Raw genomic sequence first — 24,019 nt, 5'->3', positions numbered from 1 at the left:
GATCTGTGAATAATTCTAAAAAAGAAAATTAGATCAGTACCTTTGAGGCCTCCAAGCAAAAGCTTATATTTCATGATTGCAGATCGACTGTTGAAAATCAGCATGAGAAATGTTTTATTTCACAATTTCCATACTAATATACAAAAAACATTTGTACTATCTGAATGATACCGTCATTGTGGTTCTCTAGGTTTGATTTAAGAACACATCTCTTTCAAAATGTGCTATGTTCGCCTTATCAATAGTGTGGAAATCTTCAAAAAGGAATGCTGGGAATCAGCCCTCTGAAATGCATTTGAGAAAAACAGGATAGGATTTTGTAATGTCGCACTATTTTGTGTAGGAATGTGATGTTATGTGTATTATAAAGTTCGTATTTCTGTAACTTGTTCAAGCTGTTGGACATTTTGAAAGGAGTCAACATTTGTCTCTTTCAACCTACTGGTGTTGGATTGGAGCTATCAATAACAAAAGATGACAGAAATGTAAAAGGTCGAGATTAGTAAAATAGTACCTCAAAGAATTGGACTGGTACCTTTGCATGCAAAGTCCAAAGTGCCAAGCGTTGCTCTTTGGAGCCACCCATGTGAGAGACAGAGAAATGGATGTAGTAGTTTGGAAATGTAGAATGTTTTAATATTCTTCAGTCAAATATGATCATTATTTTGTAAATTGCATTTCCTGATAAACGTTTGCACATTTAACACTGTTATGGAGAATGCAGCTGAAAAGAATCAAATCACATTATAGCTCTTTACACTATGAGCATTCAACTGAGATATCTTTTCATCAATGTAAGAAAAGCCCCCGCACTGATGCGCTCTCTTTTGTCTCAATGGAAAAATCCCTCATGTATGGCAGGGTTCCATGGTGTAATGGTTAGCACTCTGGACTCTGAATCCAGCGATCCGAGTTCAAATCTCGGTGGGACCTGCTTGAATTATGAGATTTAATATTTCACTAATTTCTTAGAATTTGGACTTGGAAAAACATAACGTCAAAGTTTTATACTGAAACTTATCAACGTATAAGTATGTATCTATGTACACATGGCTATATCCATCTAGATAGTGATAATACAATATAAAGAAATGAATTATTCATAAACATAAGTACTGAAGCTGAAAACTAAAAACTGTTCTTTCCCATCCACAATTTAAGCAAGAGGTTCTTTTCCTTTCTCATCTTTATGATCAGTAATAAGATAGTTCATTTTGCTGATTTCTTATCTGACAACATTCTTGACTTACACAGTGCATTTAATTGTGAATTTCTTTGAAAGAGGAATTCAGATTAATACATTTGACATGTCTTTCGAAAGATTCTACTTTGTGGTTATGGATCTACTTTAGAAAAACAGAGTGTAAATATCTGTGTGTCTTAATTTCAAGATTGTTATTTAAAAGTTCATCTCTTCTGTCCCCAAAATACACAATTTGATTCCTCAAGTTTTCTTTTAATGAAGGCTTTCCAATTAAAAAAGTTCCGTGTTCCCCTTATCAATAACAGTAAGATTTAAACAAGTAATATCTTGGATCAGCCTCTTGTGATGAGTTGAGAAAACAGAGTCAGCTCACAAAATATCTCATTATTTTGAGCCATTTTATTTCCATGTTTTCTAAAAGTTCTATCATTTGCTCACATCAAATAGACTTTAAAAATACAATCAATAAATCAATGTTTCACTCTACCCATGTTAGATTTATGATATTTATGAATACACTTCACAGAAAAAGATTTGGTCATAAGTCATGAAAGTGGTCCCACTGAGATTTGAACTCGGATCCTTGGATTCAAAGTCCAAAGTACTAACCATTACACCATGGAACCTCCCATGTGACAGGGGAGCAAATTGCTGCAGCAATGTGGACATTTCACATTTTTTATTTTCCACAGTCAAAGACAAACAGAATTATATAACTTTTCTATTCTGTTCAACTTTTGCCTATTGAACTATGTTAGGGAAGGATGTTGCACAAAGGACTCAAGTAACGCTATGACTCTGTTGAACAGTACTTTTTATGTGAGATAAGATTTTGCAATAAAAGATAAGATTCCCCCGTGAATGCAATCTCTTCTGCCAAAATGGAAAGCTCAACCTGGTACAGGTGGGTTGATGGTGTTATGCTTGTCAATCTGGACTCTGAAAACAGGGATCTAAGTACAAAGCTCAGTGGGACTTATCTAAACTTTACGATTTTTTTTCCATTCAGTTCTTAGAAGTATTAATTGGAAAAACATCTCATTTACTTATAAACTTGTACGTATCAACTTATATGTATGTATCTCCCTATATATCGCTATATGTCTATGTATATTTATCGGAAAATATAAATATATACATTATAAAAATACATATAATTAATAGAGGTGAAAATAATGAACAGTTGTTGCCTGTCCGCATTTGAAACATGAGCCTCTTCTCCTTCCTCTTCTATATGTCCTGAAATTGAGATAGTCACTTTTTAATCAATTTTGATCTAACAACATAGTTGATTTGTACAAAGCATATCATACGATCTGTGAATAATTCTAAAAAAGAAAATTAGATCAGTACCTTTGAGGCCTCCAAGCAAAAGCTTATATTTCATGATTGCAGATCGACTGTTGAAAATCAGCATGAGAAATGTTTTATTTCACAATTTCAATACTAATATACAAAAAACATTTGTACTATCTGAATGATACCGTCATTGTGGTTCTCTAGGTTTGATTTAAGAACACATCTCTTTCAAAATGTGCTATATTCGCCTTATCAATAGTGTGGAAATCTTCAAAAAGGAATGCTGGGAATCAGCCCTCTGAAATGCATTTGAGAAAAACAGGATAGGATTTTGTAATGTCGCACTATTTTGTGTAGGAATGTGATGTTATGTGTATTATAAAGTTCGTATTTCTGTAACTTGTTCAAGCTGTTGGACATTTTGAAAGGAGTCAACATTTGTCTCTTTCAACCTACTGGTGTTGGATTGGAGCTATCAATAACAAAAGATGACAGAAATGTAAAAGGTCGAGATTAGTAAAATAGTACCTCAAAGAATTGGACTGGTACCTTTGCATGCAAAGTCCAAAGTGCCAAGCGTTGCTCTTTGGAGCCACCCATGTGAGAGACAGAGAAATGGATGTAGTAGTTTGGAAATGTAGAATGTTTTAATATTCTTCAGTCAAATATGATCATTATTTTGTAAATTGCATTTCCTGATAAACGTTTGCACATTTAACACTGTTATGGAGAATGCAGCTGAAAAGAATCAAATCACATTATAGCTCTTTACACTATGAGCATTCAACTGAGATATCTTTTCATCAATGTAAGAAAAGCCCCCGCACTGATGCGCTCTCTTTTGTCTCAATGGAAAAATCCCTCATGTATGGCAGGGTTCCATGGTGTAATGGTTAGCACTATGGACTCTGAATCCAGCGATCCGAGTTCAAATCTCAGTGGGACCTGCTTGAATTATGAGATTTAATATTTCACTAATTTCTTAGAATTTGGACTTGGAAAAACATAACGTCAAAGTTTTATACTGAAACTTATCAACGTATAAGTATGTATCTATGTACACATGGCTATATCCATCTAGATAGTGATAATACAATATAAAGAAATGAATTATTCATAAACATAAGTACTGAAGCTGAAAACTAAAAACTGTTCTTTCCCATCCACAATTTAAGCAAGAGGTTCTTTTCCTTTCTCATCTTTATGATCAGTAATAAGATAGTTCATTTTGCTGATTTCTTATCTGACAACATTCTTGACTTACACAGAGCATTTAATTGTGAATTTCTTTGAAAGAGGAATTCAGATTAATACATTTGACATGTCTTTCGAAAGATTCTACTTTGTGGTTATGGATCTACTTTAGAAAAACAGAGTGTAAATATCTGTGTGTCTTAATTTCAAGATTGTTATTTAAAAGTTCATCTCTTCTGTCCCCAAAATACACAATTTGATTCCTCAAGTTTTCTTTTAATGAAGGCTTTCCAATTAAAAAAGTTCCGTGTTCCCCTTATCAATAACAGTAAGTTTTTAAACAAGTAATATCTTGGATCAGCCTCTTGTGATGAGTTGAGAAAACAGAGTCAGCTCACAAAATATCTCATTATTTTGAGCCATTTTATTTCCATGTTTTCTAAAAGTTCTATCATTTGCTCACATCAAATAGACTTTAAAAATACAATCAATAAATCAATGTTTCACTCTACCCGTGTTAGATTTATGATATTTATGAATACACTTGACAGAAAAAGATTTGGTCATAAGTCATGAAAGTGGTCCCACCGAGATTTGAACTCGGATCCTTGGATTCAAAGTCCAAAGTGCTAACCATTACACCATGGAACCTCCCATGTGACAGGGGAGCAAATTGCTGCAGCAATGTGGACATTTCACATTTTTTATTTTCTACAGTCAAAGACAAACAGAATTATATAACTTTTCTATTCTGTTCAACTTTTGCCTATTGAACTATGTTAGGGAAGGATGTTGCACAAAGGACTCAAGTAACGCTATGACTCTGTTGAACAGTACTTTTTATGTGAGATAAGATTTTGCAATAAAAGATAAGATTCCCCCGTGAATGCAATCTCTTCTGCCAAAATGGAAAGCTCAACCTGGTACAGGTGGGTTGATGGTGTTATGCTTGTCAATCTGGACTCTGAAAACAGGGATCTAAGTACAAAGCTCAGTGGGACTTATCTAAACTTTACGATTTTTTTTCCATTCAGTTCTTAGAAGTATTAATTGGAAAAACATCTCATTTACTTATAAACTTGTACGTATCAACTTATATGTATGTATCTCCCTATATATCGCTATATGTCTATGTATATTTATTGGAAAATATAAATATATACATTATAAAAATACATATAATTAATAGAGGTGAAAATAATGAACAGTTGTTGCCTCTCCGCATTTGAAACATGAGCTTCTTCTCCTTCCTCTTCTATATGTCCTGAAATTGAGATAGTCACTTTTTAATCAATTTTGATCTAACAACATAGTTGATTTGTACAAAGCATATCATACGATCTGTGAATAATTCTAAAAAAGAAAATTAGATCAGTACCTTTGAGGCCTCCAAGCAAAAGCTTATATTTCATGATTGCAGATCGACTGTTGAAAATCAGCATGAGAAATGTTTTATTTCACAATTTCAATACTAATATACAAAAAACATTTGTACTATCTGAATGATACCGTCATTGTGGTTCTCTAGGTTTGATTTAAGAACACATCTCTTTCAAAATGTGCTATATTCGCCTTATCAATAGTGTGGAAATCTTCAAAAAGGAATGCTGGGAATCAGCCCTCTGAAATGCATTTGAGAAAAACAGGATAGGATTTTGTAATGTCGCACTATTTTGTGTAGGAATGTGATGTTATGTGTATTATAAAGTTCGTATTTCTGTAACTTGTTCAAGCTGTTGGACATTTTGAAAGGAGTCAACATTTGTCTCTTTCAACCTACTGGTGTTGGATTGGAGCTATCAATAACAAAAGATGACAGAAATGTAAAAGGTCGAGATTAGTAAAATAGTACCTCAAAGAATTGGACTGGTACCTTTGCATGCAAAGTCCAAAGTGCCAAGCGTTGCTCTTTGGAGCCACCCATGTGAGAGACAGAGAAATGGATGTAGTAGTTTGGAAATGTAGAATGTTTTAATATTCTTCAGTCAAATATGATCATTATTTTGTAAATTGCATTTCCTGATAAACGTTTGCACATTTAACACTGTTATGGAGAATGCAGCTGAAAAGAATCAAATCACATTATAGCTCTTTACACTATGAGCATTCAACTGAGATATCTTTTCATCAATGTAAGAAAAGCCCCCGCACTGATGCGCTCTCTTTTGTCTCAATGGAAAAATCCCTCATGTATGGCAGGGTTCCATGGTGTAATGGTTAGCACTATGGACTCTGAATCCAGCGATCCGAGTTCAAATCTCGGTGGGACCTGCTTGAATTATGAGATTTAATATTTCACTAATTTCTTAGAATTTGGACTTGGAAAAACATAACGTCAAAGTTTTATACTGAAACTTATCAACGTATAAGTATGTATCTATGTACACATGGCTATATCCATCTAGATAGTGATAATACAATATAAAGAAATGAATTATTCATAAACATAAGTACTGAAGCTGAAAACTAAAAACTGTTCTTTCCCATCCACAATTTAAGCAAGAGGTTCTTTTCCTTTCTCATCTTTATGATCAGTAATAAGATAGTTCATTTTGCTGATTTCTTATCTGACAACATTCTTGACTTACACAGAGCATTTAATTGTGAATTTCTTTGAAAGAGGAATTCAGATTAATACATTTGACATGTCTTTCGAAAGATTCTACTTTGTGGTTATGGATCTACTTTAGAAAAACAGAGTGTAAATATCTGTGTGTCTTAATTTCAAGATTGTTATTTAAAAGTTCATCTCTTCTGTCCCCAAAATACACAATTTGATTCCTCAAGTTTTCTTTTAATGAAGGCTTTCCAATTAAAAAAGTTCCGTGTTCCCCTTATCAATAACAGTAAGTTTTTAAACAAGTAATATCTTGGATCAGCCTCTTGTGATGAGTTGAGAAAACAGAGTCAGCTCACAAAATATCTCATTATTTTGAGCCATTTTATTTCCATGTTTTCTAAAAGTTCTATCATTTGCTCACATCAAATAGACTTTAAAAATACAATCAATAAATCAATGTTTCACTCTACCCGTGTTAGATTTATGATATTTATGAATACACTTGACAGAAAAAGATTTGGTCATAAGTCATGAAAGTGGTCCCACCGAGATTTGAACTCGGATCCTTGGATTCAAAGTCCAAAGTGCTAACCATTACACCATGGAACCTCCCATGTGACAGGGGAGCAAATTGCTGCAGCAATGTGGACATTTCACATTTTTTATTTTCTACAGTCAAAGACAAACAGAATTATATAACTTTTCTATTCTGTTCAACTTTTGCCTATTGAACTATGTTAGGGAAGGATGTTGCACAAAGGACTCAAGTAACGCTATGACTCTGTTGAACAGTACTTTTTATGTGAGATAAGATTTTGCAATAAAAGTTAAGATTCCCCCGTGAATGCAATCTCTTCTGCCAAAATGGAAAGCTCAACCTGGTACAGGTGGGTTGATGGTGTTATGCTTGTCAATCTGGACTCTGAAAACAGGGATCTAAGTACAAAGCTCAGTGGGACTTATCTAAACTTTACGATTTTTTTTCCATTCAGTTCTTAGAAGTATTAATTGGAAAAACATCTCATTTACTTATAAACTTGTACGTATCAACTTATATGTATGTATCTCCCTATATATCGCTATATGTCTATGTATATTTATCGGAAAATATAAATATATACATTATAAAAATACATATAATTAATAGAGGTGAAAATAATGAACAGTTGTTGCCTGTCCGCATTTGAAACATGAGCCTCTTCTCCTTCCTCTTCTATATGTCCTGAAATTGAGATAGTCACTTTTTAATCAATTTTGATCTAACAACATAGTTGATTTGTACAAAGCATATCATACGATCTGTGAATAATTCTAAAAAAGAAAATTAGATCAGTACCTTTGAGGCCTCCAAGCAAAAGCTTATATTTCATGATTGCAGATCGACTGTTGAAAATCAGCATGAGAAATGTTTTATTTCACAATTTCAATACTAATATACAAAAAACATTTGTACTATCTGAATGATACCGTCATTGTGGTTCTCTAGGTTTGATTTAAGAACACATCTCTTTCAAAATGTGCTATATTCGCCTTATCAATAGTGTGGAAATCTTCAAAAAGGAATGCTGGGAATCAGCCCTCTGAAATGCATTTGAGAAAAACAGGATAGGATTTTGTAATGTCGCACTATTTTGTGTAGGAATGTGATGTTATGTGTATTATAAAGTTCGTATTTCTGTAACTTGTTCAAGCTGTTGGACATTTTGAAAGGAGTCAACATTTGTCTCTTTCAACCTACTGGTGTTGGATTGGAGCTATCAATAACAAAAGATGACAGAAATGTAAAAGGTCGAGATTAGTAAAATAGTACCTCAAAGAATTGGACTGGTACCTTTGCATGCAAAGTCCAAAGTGCCAAGCGTTGCTCTTTGGAGCCACCCATGTGAGAGACAGAGAAATGGATGTAGTAGTTTGGAAATGTAGAATGTTTTAATATTCTTCAGTCAAATATGATCATTATTTTGTAAATTGCATTTCCTGATAAACGTTTGCACATTTAACACTGTTATGGAGAATGCAGCTGAAAAGAATCAAATCACATTATAGCTCTTTACACTATGAGCATTCAACTGAGATATCTTTTCATCAATGTAAGAAAAGCCCCCGCACTGATGCGCTCTCTTTTGTCTCAATGGAAAAATCCCTCATGTATGGCAGGGTTCCATGGTGTAATGGTTAGCACTATGGACTCTGAATCCAGCGATCCGAGTTCAAATCTCGGTGGGACCTGCTTGAATTATGAGATTTAATATTTCACTAATTTCTTAGAATTTGGACTTGGAAAAACATAACGTCAAAGTTTTATACTGAAACTTATCAACGTATAAGTATGTATCTATGTACACATGGCTATATCCATCTAGATAGTGATAATACAATATAAAGAAATGAATTATTCATAAACATAAGTACTGAAGCTGAAAACTAAAAACTGTTCTTTCCCATCCACAATTTAAGCAAGAGGTTCTTTTCCTTTCTCATCTTTATGATCAGTAATAAGATAGTTCATTTTGCTGATTTCTTATCTGACAACATTCTTGACTTACACAGAGCATTTAATTGTGAATTTCTTTGAAAGAGGAATTCAGATTAATACATTTGACATGTCTTTCGAAAGATTCTACTTTGTGGTTATGGATCTACTTTAGAAAAACAGAGTGTAAATATCTGTGTGTCTTAATTTCAAGATTGTTATTTAAAAGTTCATCTCTTCTGTCCCCAAAATACACAATTTGATTCCTCAAGTTTTCTTTTAATGAAGGCTTTCCAATTAAAAAAGTTCCGTGTTCCCCTTATCAATAACAGTAAGTTTTTAAACAAGTAATATCTTGGATCAGCCTCTTGTGATGAGTTGAGAAAACAGAGTCAGCTCACAAAATATCTCATTATTTTGAGCCATTTTATTTCCATGTTTTCTAAAAGTTCTATCATTTGCTCACATCAAATAGACTTTAAAAATACAATCAATAAATCAATGTTTCACTCTACCCGTGTTAGATTTATGATATTTATGAATACACTTGACAGAAAAAGATTTGGTCATAAGTCATGAAAGTGGTCCCACCGAGATTTGAACTCGGATCCTTGGATTCAAAGTCCAAAGTGCTAACCATTACACCATGGAACCTCCCATGTGACAGGGGAGCAAATTGCTGCAGCAATGTGGACATTTCACATTTTTTTATTTTCTACAGTCAAAGACAAACAGAATTATATAACTTTTCTATTCTGTTCAACTTTTGCCTATTGAACTATGTTAGGGAAGGATGTTGCACAAAGGACTCAAGTAACGCTATGACTCTGTTGAACAGTACTTTTTATGTGAGATAAGATTTTGCAATAAAAGATAAGATTCCCCCGTGAATGCAATCTCTTCTGCCAAAATGGAAAGCTCAACCTGGTACAGGTGGGTTGATGGTGTTATGCTTGTCAATCTGGACTCTGAAAACAGGGATCTAAGTACAAAGCTCAGTGGGACTTATCTAAACTTTACGATTTTTTTTCCATTCAGTTCTTAGAAGTATTAATTGGAAAAACATCTCATTTACTTATAAACTTGTACGTATCAACTTATATGTATGTATCTCCCTATATATCGCTATATGTCTATGTATATTTATCGGAAAATATAAATATATACATTATAAAAATACATATAATTAATAGAGGTGAAAATAATGAACAGTTGTTGCCTGTCCGCATTTGAAACATGAGCCTCTTCTCCTTCCTCTTCTATATGTCCTGAAATTGAGATAGTCACTTTTTAATCAATTTTGATCTAACAACATAGTTGATTTGTACAAAGCATATCATACGATCTGTGAATAATTCTAAAAAAGAAAATTAGATCAGTACCTTTGAGGCCTCCAAGCAAAAGCTTATATTTCATGATTGCAGATCGACTGTTGAAAATCAGCTGAGAAATGTTTTATTTCACAATTTCAATACTAATATACAAAAAACATTTGTACTATCTGAATGATACCGTCATTGTGGTTCTCTAGGTTTGATTTAAGAACACATCTCTTTCAAAATGTGCTATATTCGCCTTATCAATAGTGTGGAAATCTTCAAAAAGGAATGCTGGGAATCAGCCCTCTGAAATGCATTTGAGAAAAACAGGATAGGATTTTGTAATGTCGCACTATTTTGTGTAGGAATGTGATGTTATGTGTATTATAAAGTTCGTATTTCTGTAACTTGTTCAAGCTGTTGGACATTTTGAAAGGAGTCAACATTTGTCTCTTTCAACCTACTGGTGTTGGATTGGAGCTATCAATAACAAAAGATGACAGAAATGTAAAAGGTCGAGATTAGTAAAATAGTACCTCAAAGAATTGGACTGGTACCTTTGCATGCAAAGTCCAAAGTGCCAAGCGTTGCTCTTTGGAGCCACCCATGTGAGAGACAGAGAAATGGATGTAGTAGTTTGGAAATGTAGAATGTTTTAATATTCTTCAGTCAAATATGATCATTATTTTGTAAATTGCATTTCCTGATAAACGTTTGCACATTTAACACTGTTATGGAGAATGCAGCTGAAAAGAATCAAATCACATTATAGCTCTTTACACTATGAGCATTCAACTGAGATATCTTTTCATCAATGTAAGAAAAGCCCCCGCACTGATGCGCTCTCTTTTGTCTCAATGGAAAAATCCCTCATGTATGGCAGGGTTCCATGGTGTAATGGTTAGCACTATGGACTCTGAATCCAGCGATCCGAGTTCAAATCTCGGTGGGACCTGCTTGAATTATGAGATTTAATATTTCACTAATTTCTTAGAATTTGGACTTGGAAAAACATAACGTCAAAGTTTTATACTGAAACTTATCAACGTATAAGTATGTATCTATGTACACATGGCTATATCCATCTAGATAGTGATAATACAATATAAAGAAATGAATTATTCTTAAACATAAGTACTGAAGCTGAAAACTAAAAACTGTTCTTTCCCATCCACAATTTAAGCAAGAGGTTCTTTTCCTTTCTCATCTTTATGATCAGTAATAAGATAGTTCATTTTGCTGATTTCTTATCTGACAACATTCTTGACTTACACAGAGCATTTAATTGTGAATTTCTTTGAAAGAGGAATTCAGATTAATACATTTGACATGTCTTTCGAAAGATTCTACTTTGTGGTTATGGATCTACTTTAGAAAAACAGAGTGTAAATATCTGTGTGTCTTAATTTCAAGATTGTTATTTAAAAGTTCATCTCTTCTGTCCCCAAAATACACAATTTGATTCCTCAAGTTTTCTTTTAATGAAGGCTTTCCAATTAAAAAAGTTCCGTGTTCCCCTTATCAATAACAGTAAGTTTTTAAACAAGTAATATCTTGGATCAGCCTCTTGTGATGAGTTGAGAAAACAGAGTCAGCTCACAAAATATCTCATTATTTTGAGCCATTTTATTTCCATGTTTTCTAAAAGTTCTATCATTTGCTCACATCAAATAGACTTTAAAAATACAATCAATAAATCAATGTTTCACTCTACCCGTGTTAGATTTATGATATTTATGAATACACTTGACAGAAAAAGATTTGGTCATAAGTCATGAAAGTGGTCCCACCGAGATTTGAACTCGGATCCTTGGATTCAAAGTCCAAAGTGCTAACCATTACACCATGGAACCTCCCATGTGACAGGGGAGCAAATTGCTGCAGCAATGTGGACATTTCACATTTTTTATTTTCTACAGTCAAAGACAAACAGAATTATATAACTTTTCTATTCTGTTCAACTTTTGCCTATTGAACTATGTTAGGGAAGGATGTTGCACAAAGGACTCAAGTAACGCTATGACTCTGTTGAACAGTACTTTTTATGTGAGATAAGATTTTGCAATAAAAGTTAAGATTCCCCCGTGAATGCAATCTCTTCTGCCAAAATGGAAAGCTCAACCTGGTACAGGTGGGTTGATGGTGTTATGCTTGTCAATCTGGACTCTGAAAACAGGGATCTAAGTACAAAGCTCAGTGGGACTTATCTAAACTTTACGATTTTTTTTCCATTCAGTTCTTAGAAGTATTAATTGGAAAAACATCTCATTTACTTATAAACTTGTACGTATCAACTTATATGTATGTATCTCCCTATATATCGCTATATGTCTATGTATATTTATCGGAAAATATAAATATATACATTATAAAAATACATATAATTAATAGAGGTGAAAATAATGAACAGTTGTTGCCTGTCCGCATTTGAAACATGAGCCTCTTCTCCTTCCTCTTCTATATGTCCTGAAATTGAGATAGTCACTTTTTAATCAATTTTGATCTAACAACATAGTTGATTTGTACAAAGCATATCATACGATCTGTGAATAATTCTAAAAAAGAAAATTAGATCAGTACCTTTGAGGCCTCCAAGCAAAAGCTTATATTTCATGATTGCAGATCGACTGTTGAAAATCAGCATGAGAAATGTTTTATTTCACAATTTCAATACTAATATACAAAAAACATTTGTACTATCTGAATGATACCGTCATTGTGGTTCTCTAGGTTTGATTTAAGAACACATCTCTTTCAAAATGTGCTATATTCGCCTTATCAATAGTGTGGAAATCTTCAAAAAGGAATGCTGGGAATCAGCCCTCTGAAATGCATTTGAGAAAAACAGGATAGGATTTTGTAATGTCGCACTATTTTGTGTAGGAATGTGATGTTATGTGTATTATAAAGTTCGTATTTCTGTAACTTGTTCAAGCTGTTGGACATTTTGAAAGGAGTCAACATTTGTCTCTTTCAACCTACTGGTGTTGGATTGGAGCTATCAATAACAAAAGATGACAGAAATGTAAAAGGTCGAGATTAGTAAAATAGTACCTCAAAGAATTGGACTGGTACCTTTGCATGCAAAGTCCAAAGTGCCAAGCGTTGCTCTTTGGAGCCACCCATGTGAGAGACAGAGAAATGGATGTAGTAGTTTGGAAATGTAGAATGTTTTAATATTCTTCAGTCAAATATGATCATTATTTTGTAAATTGCATTTCCTGATAAACGTTTGCACATTTAACACTGTTATGGAGAATGCAGCTGAAAAGAATCAAATCACATTATAGCTCTTTACACTATGAGCATTCAACTGAGATATCTTTTCATCAATGTAAGAAAAGCCCCCGCACTGATGCGCTCTCTTTTGTCTCAATGGAAAAATCCCTCATGTATGGCAGGGTTCCATGGTGTAATGGTTAGCACTATGGACTCTGAATCCAGCGATCCGAGTTCAAATCTCGGTGGGACCTGCTTGAATTATGAGATTTAATATTTCACTAATTTCTTAGAATTTGGACTTGGAAAAACATAACGTCAAAGTTTTATACTGAAACTTATCAACGTATAAGTATGTATCTATGTACACATGGCTATATCCATCTAGATAGTGATAATACAATATAAAGAAATGAATTATTCATAAACATAAGTACTGAAGCTGAAAACTAAAAACTGTTCTTTCCCATCCACAATTTAAGCAAGAGGTTCTTTTCCTTTCTCATCTTTATGATCAGTAATAAGATAGTTCATTTTGCTGATTTCTTATCTGACAACATTCTTGACTTACACAGAGCATTTAATTGTGAATTTCTTTGAAAGAGGAATTCAGATTAATACATTTGACATGTCTTTCGAAAGATTCTACTTTGTGGTTATGGATCTACTTTAGAAAAACAGAGTGTAAATATCTGTGTGTCTTAATTTCAAGATTGTTATTTAAAAGTTCATCTCTTCTGTCCCCAAAATACACAATTTGATTCCTCAAGTTTTCTTTTAATGAAGGCTTTCCAATTAAAAAAGTTCCGTGTTCCCCTTATCAATAACAGTAAGTTTTTAAACAAGTAATATCTTGGATCAGCCTCTTGTGATGAGTTGAGAAAACAGAGTCAGCTCACAAAATATCTCATTATTTTGAGCCATTTTATTTCCATGTTTTCTAAAAGTTCTATCATTTGCTCACATCAAATAGACTTTAAAAATACAATCAATAAATCAATGTTTCACTCTACCCGTGTTAGATTTATGATATTTATGAATACACTTGACAGAAAAAGATTTGGTCATAAGTCATGAAAGTGGTCCCACCGAGATTTGAACTCGGATCCTTGGATTCAAAGTCCAAAGTGCTAACCATTACACCATGGAACCTCCCATGTGACAGGGGAGCAAATTGCTGCAGCAATGTGGACATTTCACATTTTTTTATTTTCTACAGTCAAAGACAAACAGAATTATATAACTTTTCTATTCTGTTCAACTTTTGCCTATTGAACTATGTTAGGGAAGGATGTTGCACAAAGGACTCAAGTAACGCTATGACTCTGTTGAACAGTACTTTTTATGTGAGATAAGATTTTGCAATAAAAGATAAGATTCCCCCGTGAATGCAATCTCTTCTGCCAAAATGGAAAGCTCAACCTGGTACAGGTGGGTTGATGGTGTTATGCTTGTCAATCTGGACTCTGAAAACAGGGATCTAAGTACAAAGCTCAGTGGGACTTATCTAAACTTTACGATTTTTTTTCCATTCAGTTCTTAGAAGTATTAATTGGAAAAACATCTCATTTACTTATAAACTTGTACGTATCAACTTATATGTATGTATCTCCCTATATATCGCTATATGTCTATGTATATTTATCGGAAAATATAAATATATACATTATAAAAATACATATAATTAATAGAGGTGAAAATAATGAACAGTTGTTGCCTGTCCGCATTTGAAACATGAGCCTCTTCTCCTTCCTCTTCTATATGTCCTGAAATTGAGATAGTCACTTTTTAATCAATTTTGATCTAACAACATAGTTGATTTGTACAAAGCATATCATACGATCTGTGAATAATTCTAAAAAAGAAAATTAGATCAGTACCTTTGAGGCCTCCAAGCAAAAGCTTATATTTCATGATTGCAGATCGACTGTTGAAAATCAGCTGAGAAATGTTTTATTTCACAATTTCAATACTAATATACAAAAAACATTTGTACTATCTGAATGATACCGTCATTGTGGTTCTCTAGGTTTGATTTAAGAACACATCTCTTTCAAAATGTGCTATATTCGCCTTATCAATAGTGTGGAAATCTTCAAAAAGGAATGCTGGGAATCAGCCCTCTGAAATGCATTTGAGAAAAACAGGATAGGATTTTGTAATGTCGCACTATTTTGTGTAGGAATGTGATGTTATGTGTATTATAAAGTTCGTATTTCTGTAACTTGTTCAAGCTGTTGGACATTTTGAAAGGAGTCAACATTTGTCTCTTTCAACCTACTGGTGTTGGATTGGAGCTATCAATAACAAAAGATGACAGAAATGTAAAAGGTCGAGATTAGTAAAATAGTACCTCAAAGAATTGGACTGGTACCTTTGCATGCAAAGTCCAAAGTGCCAAGCGTTGCTCTTTGGAGCCACCCATGTGAGAGACAGAGAAATGGATGTAGTAGTTTGGAAATGTAGAATGTTTTAATATTCTTCAGTCAAATATGATCATTATTTTGTAAATTGCATTTCCTGATAAACGTTTGCACATTTAACACTGTTATGGAGAATGCAGCTGAAAAGAATCAAATCACATTATAGCTCTTTACACTATGAGCATTCAACTGAGATATCTTTTCATCAATGTAAGAAAAGCCCCCGCACTGATGCGCTCTCTTTTGTCTCAATGGAAAAATCCCTCATGTATGGCAGGGTTCCATGGTGTAATGGTTAGCACTATGGACTCTGAATCCAGCGATCCGAGTTCAAATCTCGGTGGGACCTGCTTGAATTATGAGATTTAATATTTCACTAATTTCTTAGAATTTGGACTTGGAAAAACATAACGTCAAAGTTTTATACTGAAACTTATCAACGTATAAGTATGTATCTATGTACACATGGCTATATCCATCTAGATAGTGATAATACAATATAAAGAAATGAATTATTCTTAAACATAAGTACTGAAGCTGAAAACTAAAAACTGTTCTTTCCCATCCACAATTTAAGCAAGAGGTTCTTTTCCTTTCTCATCTTTATGATCAGTAATAAGATAGTTCATTTTGCTGATTTCTTATCTGACAACATTCTTGACTTACACAGAGCATTTAATTGTGAATTTCTTTGAAAGAGGAATTCAGATTAATACATTTGACATGTCTTTCGAAAGATTCTACTTTGTGGTTATGGATCTACTTTAGAAAAACAGAGTGTAAATATCTGTGTGTCTTAATTTCAAGATTGTTATTTAAAAGTTCATCTCTTCTGTCCCCAAAATACACAATTTGATTCCTCAAGTTTTCTTTTAATGAAGGCTTTCCAATTAAAAAAGTTCCGTGTTCCCCTTATCAATAACAGTAAGTTTTTAAACAAGTAATATCTTGGATCAGCCTCTTGTGATGAGTTGAGAAAACAGAGTCAGCTCACAAAATATCTCATTATTTTGAGCCATTTTATTTCCATGTTTTCTAAAAGTTCTATCATTTGCTCACATCAAATAGACTTTAAAAATACAATCAATAAATCAATGTTTCACTCTACCCGTGTTAGATTTATGATATTTATGAATACACTTGACAGAAAAAGATTTGGTCATAAGTCATGAAAGTGGTCCCACCGAGATTTGAACTCGGATCCTTGGATTCAAAGTCCAAAGTGCTAACCATTACACCATGGAACCTCCCATGTGACAGGGGAGCAAATTGCTGCAGCAATGTGGACATTTCACATTTTTTATTTTCTACAGTCAAAGACAAACAGAATTATATAACTTTTCTATTCTGTTCAACTTTTGCCTATTGAACTATGTTAGGGAAGGATGTTGCACAAAGGACTCAAGTAACGCTATGACTCTGTTGAACAGTACTTTTTATGTGAGATAAGATTTTGCAATAAAAGATAAGATTCCCCCGTGAATGCAATCTCTTCTGCCAAAATGGAAAGCTCAACCTGGTACAGGTGGGTTGATGGTGTTATGCTTGTCAATCTGGACTCTGAAAACAGGGATCTAAGTACAAAGCTCAGTGGGACTTATCTAAACTTTACGATTTTTTTTCCATTCAGTTCTTAGAAGTATTAATTGGAAAAACATCTCATTTACTTATAAACTTGTACGTATCAACTTATATGTATGTATCTCCCTATATATCGCTATATGTCTATGTATATTTATTGGAAAATATAAATATATACATTATAAAAATACATATAATTAATAGAGGTGAAAATAATGAACAGTTGTTGCCTCTCCGCATTTGAAACATGAGCTTCTTCTCCTTCCTCTTCTATATGTCCTGAAATTGAGATAGTCACTTTTTAATCAATTTTGATCTAACAACATAGTTGATTTGTACAAAGCATATCATACGATCTGTGAATAATTCTAAAAAAGAAAATTAGATCAGTACCTTTGAGGCCTCCAAGCAAAAGCTTATATTTCATGATTGCAGATCGACTGTTGAAAATCAGCATGAGAAATGTTTTATTTCACAATTTCAATACTAATATACAAAAAACATTTGTACTATCTGAATGATACCGTCATTGTGGTTCTCTAGGTTTGATTTAAGAACACATCTCTTTCAAAATGTGCTATATTCGCCTTATCAATAGTGTGGAAATCTTCAAAAAGGAATGCTGGGAATCAGCCCTCTGAAATGCATTTGAGAAAAACAGGATAGGATTTTGTAATGTCGCACTATTTTGTGTAGGAATGTGATGTTATGTGTATTATAAAGTTCGTATTTCTGTAACTTGTTCAAGCTGTTGGACATTTTGAAAGGAGTCAACATTTGTCTCTTTCAACCTACTGGTGTTGGATTGGAGCTATCAATAACAAAAGATGACAGAAATGTAAAAGGTCGAGATTAGTAAAATAGTACCTCAAAGAATTGGACTGGTACCTTTGCATGCAAAGTCCAAAGTGCCAAGCGTTGCTCTTTGGAGCCACCCATGTGAGAGACAGAGAAATGGATGTAGTAGTTTGGAAATGTAGAATGTTTTAATATTCTTCAGTCAAATATGATCATTATTTTGTAAATTGCATTTCCTGATAAACGTTTGCACATTTAACACTGTTATGGAGAATGCAGCTGAAAATAATCAAATCACATTATAGCTCTTTACACTATGAGCATTCAACTGAGATATCTTTTCATCAATGTAAGAAAAGCCCCCGCACTGATGCGCTCTCTTTTGTCTCAATGGAAAAATCCCTCATGTATGGCAGGGTTCCATGGTGTAATGGTTAGCACTATGGACTCTGAATCCAGCGATCCGAGTTCAAATCTCGGTGGGACCTGCTTGAATTATGAGATTTAATATTTCACTAATTTCTTAGAATTTGGACTTGGAAAAACATAACGTCAAAGTTTTATACTGAAACTTATCAACGTATAAGTATGTATCTATGTACACATGGCTATATCCATCTAGATAGTGATAATACAATATAAAGAAATGAATTATTCATAAACATAAGTACTGAAGCTGAAAACTAAAAACTGTTCTTTCCCATCCACAATTTAAGCAAGAGGTTCTTTTCCTTTCTCATCTTTATGATCAGTAATAAGATAGTTCATTTTGCTGATTTCTTATCTGACAACATTCTTGACTTACACAGAGCATTTAATTGTGAATTTCTTTGAAAGAGGAATTCAGATTAATACATTTGACATGTCTTTCGAAAGATTCTACTTTGTGGTTATGGATCTACTTTAGAAAAACAGAGTGTAAATATCTGTGTGTCTTAATTTCAAGATTGTTATTTAAAAGTTCATCTCTTCTGTCCCCAAAATACACAATTTGATTCCTCAAGTTTTCTTTTAATGAAGGCTTTCCAATTAAAAAAGTTCCGTGTTCCCCTTATCAATAACAGTAAGTTTTTAAACAAGTAATATCTTGGATCAGCCTCTTGTGATGAGTTGAGAAAACAGAGTCAGCTCACAAAATATCTCATTATTTTGAGCCATTTTATTTCCATGTTTTCTAAAAGTTCTATCATTTGCTCACATCAAATAGACTTTAAAAATACAATCAATAAATCAATGTTTCACTCTACCCGTGTTAGATTTATGATATTTATGAATACACTTGACAGAAAAAGATTTGGTCATAAGTCATGAAAGTGGTCCCACCGAGATTTGAACTCGGATCCTTGGATTCAAAGTCCAAAGTGCTAACCATTACACCATGGAACCTCCCATGTGACAGGGGAGCAAATTGCTGCAGCAATGTGGACATTTCACATTTTTTATTTTCTACAGTCAAAGACAAACAGAATTATATAACTTTTCTATTCTGTTCAACTTTTGCCTATTGAACTATGTTAGGGAAGGATGTTGCACAAAGGACTCAAGTAACGCTATGACTCTGTTGAACAGTACTTTTTATGTGAGATAAGATTTTGCAATAAAAGATAAGATTCCCCCGTGAATGCAATCTCTTCTGCCAAAATGGAAAGCTCAACCTGGTACAGGTGGGTTGATGGTGTTATGCTTGTCAATCTGGACTCTGAAAACAGGGATCTAAGTACAAAGCTCAGTGGGACTTATCTAAACTTTACGATTTTTTTTCCATTCAGTTCTTAGAAGTATTAATTGGAAAAACATCTCATTTACTTATAAACTTGTACGTATCAACTTATATGTATGTATCTCCCTATATATCGCTATATGTCTATGTATATTTATTGGAAAATATAAATATATACATTATAAAAATACATATAATTAATAGAGGTGAAAATAATGAACAGTTGTTGCCTCTCCGCATTTGAAACATGAGCTTCTTCTCCTTCCTCTTCTATATGTCCTGAAATTGAGATAGTCACTTTTTAATCAATTTTGATCTAACAACATAGTTGATTTGTACAAAGCATATCATACGATCTGTGAATAATTCTAAAAAAGAAAATTAGATCAGTACCTTTGAGGCCTCCAAGCAAAAGCTTATATTTCATGATTGCAGATCGACTGTTGAAAATCAGCATGAGAAATGTTTTATTTCACAATTTCAATACTAATATACAAAAAACATTTGTACTATCTGAATGATACCGTCATTGTGGTTCTCTAGGTTTGATTTAAGAACACATCTCTTTCAAAATGTGCTATATTCGCCTTATCAATAGTGTGGAAATCTTCAAAAAGGAATGCTGGGAATCAGCCCTCTGAAATGCATTTGAGAAAAACAGGATAGGATTTTGTAATGTCGCACTATTTTGTGTAGGAATGTGATGTTATGTGTATTATAAAGTTCGTATTTCTGTAACTTGTTCAAGCTGTTGGACATTTTGAAAGGAGTCAACATTTGTCTCTTTCAACCTACTGGTGTTGGATTGGAGCTATCAATAACAAAAGATGACAGAAATGTAAAAGGTCGAGATTAGTAAAATAGTACCTCAAAGAATTGGACTGGTACCTTTGCATGCAAAGTCCAAAGTGCCAAGCGTTGCTCTTTGGAGCCACCCATGTGAGAGACAGAGAAATGGATGTAGTAGTTTGGAAATGTAGAATGTTTTAATATTCTTCAGTCAAATATGATCATTATTTTGTAAATTGCATTTCCTGATAAACGTTTGCACATTTAACACTGTTATGGAGAATGCAGCTGAAAAGAATCAAATCACATTATAGCTCTTTACACTATGAGCATTCAACTGAGATATCTTTTCATCAATGTAAGAAAAGCCCCCGCACTGATGCGCTCTCTTTTGTCTCAATGGAAAAATCCCTCATGTATGGCAGGGTTCCATGGTGTAATGGTTAGCACTATGGACTCTGAATCCAGCGATCCGAGTTCAAATCTCGGTGGGACCTGCTTGAATTATGAGATTTAATATTTCACTAATTTCTTAGAATTTGGACTTGGAAAAACATAACGTCAAAGTTTTATACTGAAACTTATCAACGTATAAGTATGTATCTATGTACACATGGCTATATCCATCTAGATAGTGATAATACAATATAAAGAAATGAATTATTCATAAACATAAGTACTGAAGCTGAAAACTAAAAACTGTTCTTTCCCATCCACAATTTAAGCAAGAGGTTCTTTTCCTTTCTCATCTTTATGATCAGTAATAAGATAGTTCATTTTGCTGATTTCTTATCTGACAACATTCTTGACTTACACAGAGCATTTAATTGTGAATTTCTTTGAAAGAGGAATTCAGATTAATACATTTGACATGTCTTTCGAAAGATTCTACTTTGTGGTTATGGATCTACTTTAGAAAAACAGAGTGTAAATATCTGTGTGTCTTAATTTCAAGATTGTTATTTAAAAGTTCATCTCTTCTGTCCCCAAAATACACAATTTGATTCCTCAAGTTTTCTTTTAATGAAGGCTTTCCAATTAAAAAAGTTCCGTGTTCCCCTTATCAATAACAGTAAGTTTTTAAACAAGTAATATCTTGGATCAGCCTCTTGTGATGAGTTGAGAAAACAGAGTCAGCTCACAAAATATCTCATTATTTTGAGCCATTTTATTTCCATGTTTTCTAAAAGTTCTATCATTTGCTCACATCAAATAGACTTTAAAAATACAATCAATAAATCAATGTTTCACTCTACCCGTGTTAGATTTATGATATTTATGAATACACTTGACAGAAAAAGATTTGGTCATAAGTCATGAAAGTGGTCCCACCGAGATTTGAACTCGGATCCTTGGATTCAAAGTCCAAAGTGCTAACCATTACACCATGGAACCTCCCATGTGACAGGGGAGCAAATTGCTGCAGCAATGTGGACATTTCACATTTTTTTATTTTCTACAGTCAAAGACAAACAGAATTATATAACTTTTCTATTCTGTTCAACTTTTGCCTATTGAACTATGTTAGGGAAGGATGTTGCACAAAGGACTCAAGTAACGCTATGACTCTGTTGAACAGTACTTTTTATGTGAGATAAGATTTTGCAATAAAAGATAAGATTCCCCCGTGAATGCAATCTCTTCTGCCAAAATGGAAAGCTCAACCTGGTACAGGTGGGTTGATGGTGTTATGCTTGTCAATCTGGACTCTGAAAACAGGGATCTAAGTACAAAGCTCAGTGGGACTTATCTAAACTTTACGATTTTTTTTCCATTCAGTTCTTAGAAGTATTAATTGGAAAAACATCTCATTTACTTATAAACTTGTACGTATCAACTTATATGTATGTATCTCCCTATATATCGCTATATGTCTATGTATATTTATCGGAAAATATAAATATATACATTATAAAAATACATATAATTAATAGAGGTGAAAATAATGAACAGTTGTTGCCTGTCCGCATTTGAAACATGAGCCTCTTCTCCTTCCTCTTCTATATGTCCTGAAATTGAGATAGTCACTTTTTAATCAATTTTGATCTAACAACATAGTTGATTTGTACAAAGCATATCATACGATCTGTGAATAATTCTAAAAAAGAAAATTAGATCAGTACCTTTGAGGCCTCCAAGCAAAAGCTTATATTTCATGATTGCAGATCGACTGTTGAAAATCAGCTGAGAAATGTTTTATTTCACAATTTCAATACTAATATACAAAAAACATTTGTACTATCTGAATGATACCGTCATTGTGGTTCTCTAGGTTTGATTTAAGAACACATCTCTTTCAAAATGTGCTATATTCGCCTTATCAATAGTGTGGAAATCTTCAAAAAGGAATGCTGGGAATCAGCCCTCTGAAATGCATTTGAGAAAAACAGGATAGGATTTTGTAATGTCGCACTATTTTGTGTAGGAATGTGATGTTATGTGTATTATAAAGTTCGTATTTCTGTAACTTGTTCAAGCTGTTGGACATTTTGAAAGGAGTCAACATTTGTCTCTTTCAACCTACTGGTGTTGGATTGGAGCTATCAATAACAAAAGATGACAGAAATGTAAAAGGTCGAGATTAGTAAAATAGTACCTCAAAGAATTGGACTGGTACCTTTGCATGCAAAGTCCAAAGTGCCAAGCGTTGCTCTTTGGAGCCACCCATGTGAGAGACAGAGAAATGGATGTAGTAGTTTGGAAATGTAGAATGTTTTAATATTCTTCAGTCAAATATGATCATTATTTTGTAAATTGCATTTCCTGATAAACGTTTGCACATTTAACACTGTTATGGAGAATGCAGCTGAAAAGAATCAAATCACATTATAGCTCTTTACACTATGAGCATTCAACTGAGATATCTTTTCATCAATGTAAGAAAAGCCCCCGCACTGATGCGCTCTCTTTTGTCTCAATGGAAAAATCCCTCATGTATGGCAGGGTTCCATGGTGTAATGGTTAGCACTATGGACTCTGAATCCAGCGATCCGAGTTCAAATCTCGGTGGGACCTGCTTGAATTATGAGATTTAATATTTCACTAATTTCTTAGAATTTGGACTTGGAAAAACATAACGTCAAAGTTTTATACTGAAACTTATCAACGTATAAGTATGTATCTATGTACACATGGCTATATCCATCTAGATAGTGATAATACAATATAAAGAAATGAATTATTCTTAAACATAAGTACTGAAGCTGAAAACTAAAAACTGTTCTTTCCCATCCACAATTTAAGCAAGAGGTTCTTTTCCTTTCTCATCTTTATGATCAGTAATAAGATAGTTCATTTTGCTGATTTCTTATCTGACAACATTCTTGACTTACACAGAGCATTTAATTGTGAATTTCTTTGAAAGAGGAATTCAGATTAATACATTTGACATGTCTTTCGAAAGATTCTACTTTGTGGTTATGGATCTACTTTAGAAAAAC

The 24,019-nt window shown here is 33.4% G+C and overlaps 17 non-coding genes across 17 annotated transcripts; 9 read left to right on the top strand and 8 right to left on the bottom strand.

The window, feature by feature from the left end:
- Window positions 1-861: 861 nt before the first annotated feature.
- TRNAQ-CUG (transfer RNA glutamine (anticodon CUG)) lies at window positions 862-933 on the top strand. The gene has a single exon. It is a non-coding gene; the product is annotated as a tRNA-Gln (tRNA).
- A 3,343-nt stretch (window positions 934-4,276) lies between these two features.
- TRNAQ-UUG (transfer RNA glutamine (anticodon UUG)) lies at window positions 4,277-4,348 on the bottom strand. Its single transcript has one exon. It is a non-coding gene; the product is annotated as a tRNA-Gln (tRNA).
- A 1,548-nt stretch (window positions 4,349-5,896) lies between these two features.
- TRNAQ-CUG (transfer RNA glutamine (anticodon CUG)) lies at window positions 5,897-5,968 on the top strand. The gene has a single exon. It is a non-coding gene; the product is annotated as a tRNA-Gln (tRNA).
- Window positions 5,969-6,794: 826 nt separating this feature from the next.
- TRNAQ-UUG (transfer RNA glutamine (anticodon UUG)) lies at window positions 6,795-6,866 on the bottom strand. The gene has a single exon. It is a non-coding gene; the product is annotated as a tRNA-Gln (tRNA).
- A 1,548-nt stretch (window positions 6,867-8,414) lies between these two features.
- On the top strand, window positions 8,415-8,486 carry TRNAQ-CUG (transfer RNA glutamine (anticodon CUG)). The gene has a single exon. It is a non-coding gene; the product is annotated as a tRNA-Gln (tRNA).
- An 826-nt stretch (window positions 8,487-9,312) lies between these two features.
- Window positions 9,313-9,384, bottom strand: TRNAQ-UUG (transfer RNA glutamine (anticodon UUG)). Its single transcript has one exon. It is a non-coding gene; the product is annotated as a tRNA-Gln (tRNA).
- A 1,548-nt stretch (window positions 9,385-10,932) lies between these two features.
- TRNAQ-CUG (transfer RNA glutamine (anticodon CUG)) lies at window positions 10,933-11,004 on the top strand. Its single transcript has one exon. It is a non-coding gene; the product is annotated as a tRNA-Gln (tRNA).
- Window positions 11,005-11,830: 826 nt separating this feature from the next.
- TRNAQ-UUG (transfer RNA glutamine (anticodon UUG)) lies at window positions 11,831-11,902 on the bottom strand. The gene has a single exon. It is a non-coding gene; the product is annotated as a tRNA-Gln (tRNA).
- Window positions 11,903-13,450: 1,548 nt separating this feature from the next.
- On the top strand, window positions 13,451-13,522 carry TRNAQ-CUG (transfer RNA glutamine (anticodon CUG)). Its single transcript has one exon. It is a non-coding gene; the product is annotated as a tRNA-Gln (tRNA).
- An 826-nt stretch (window positions 13,523-14,348) lies between these two features.
- TRNAQ-UUG (transfer RNA glutamine (anticodon UUG)) lies at window positions 14,349-14,420 on the bottom strand. Its single transcript has one exon. It is a non-coding gene; the product is annotated as a tRNA-Gln (tRNA).
- A 1,548-nt stretch (window positions 14,421-15,968) lies between these two features.
- Window positions 15,969-16,040, top strand: TRNAQ-CUG (transfer RNA glutamine (anticodon CUG)). Its single transcript has one exon. It is a non-coding gene; the product is annotated as a tRNA-Gln (tRNA).
- An 826-nt stretch (window positions 16,041-16,866) lies between these two features.
- TRNAQ-UUG (transfer RNA glutamine (anticodon UUG)) lies at window positions 16,867-16,938 on the bottom strand. The gene has a single exon. It is a non-coding gene; the product is annotated as a tRNA-Gln (tRNA).
- Window positions 16,939-18,486: 1,548 nt separating this feature from the next.
- Window positions 18,487-18,558, top strand: TRNAQ-CUG (transfer RNA glutamine (anticodon CUG)). The gene has a single exon. It is a non-coding gene; the product is annotated as a tRNA-Gln (tRNA).
- An 826-nt stretch (window positions 18,559-19,384) lies between these two features.
- TRNAQ-UUG (transfer RNA glutamine (anticodon UUG)) lies at window positions 19,385-19,456 on the bottom strand. Its single transcript has one exon. It is a non-coding gene; the product is annotated as a tRNA-Gln (tRNA).
- Window positions 19,457-21,004: 1,548 nt separating this feature from the next.
- On the top strand, window positions 21,005-21,076 carry TRNAQ-CUG (transfer RNA glutamine (anticodon CUG)). The gene has a single exon. It is a non-coding gene; the product is annotated as a tRNA-Gln (tRNA).
- Window positions 21,077-21,902: 826 nt separating this feature from the next.
- On the bottom strand, window positions 21,903-21,974 carry TRNAQ-UUG (transfer RNA glutamine (anticodon UUG)). The gene has a single exon. It is a non-coding gene; the product is annotated as a tRNA-Gln (tRNA).
- A 1,548-nt stretch (window positions 21,975-23,522) lies between these two features.
- TRNAQ-CUG (transfer RNA glutamine (anticodon CUG)) lies at window positions 23,523-23,594 on the top strand. Its single transcript has one exon. It is a non-coding gene; the product is annotated as a tRNA-Gln (tRNA).
- Window positions 23,595-24,019: the final 425 nt, after the last annotated feature.

This window comes from Lissotriton vulgaris, chromosome 4_1, assembly GCF_964263255.1.
Source record: "Lissotriton vulgaris chromosome 4_1, aLisVul1.2, whole genome shotgun sequence".
Taxonomy (NCBI): domain Eukaryota; kingdom Metazoa; phylum Chordata; class Amphibia; order Caudata; family Salamandridae; genus Lissotriton; species Lissotriton vulgaris.
This window is presented reverse-complemented; position numbering and strand designations above follow the sequence as displayed.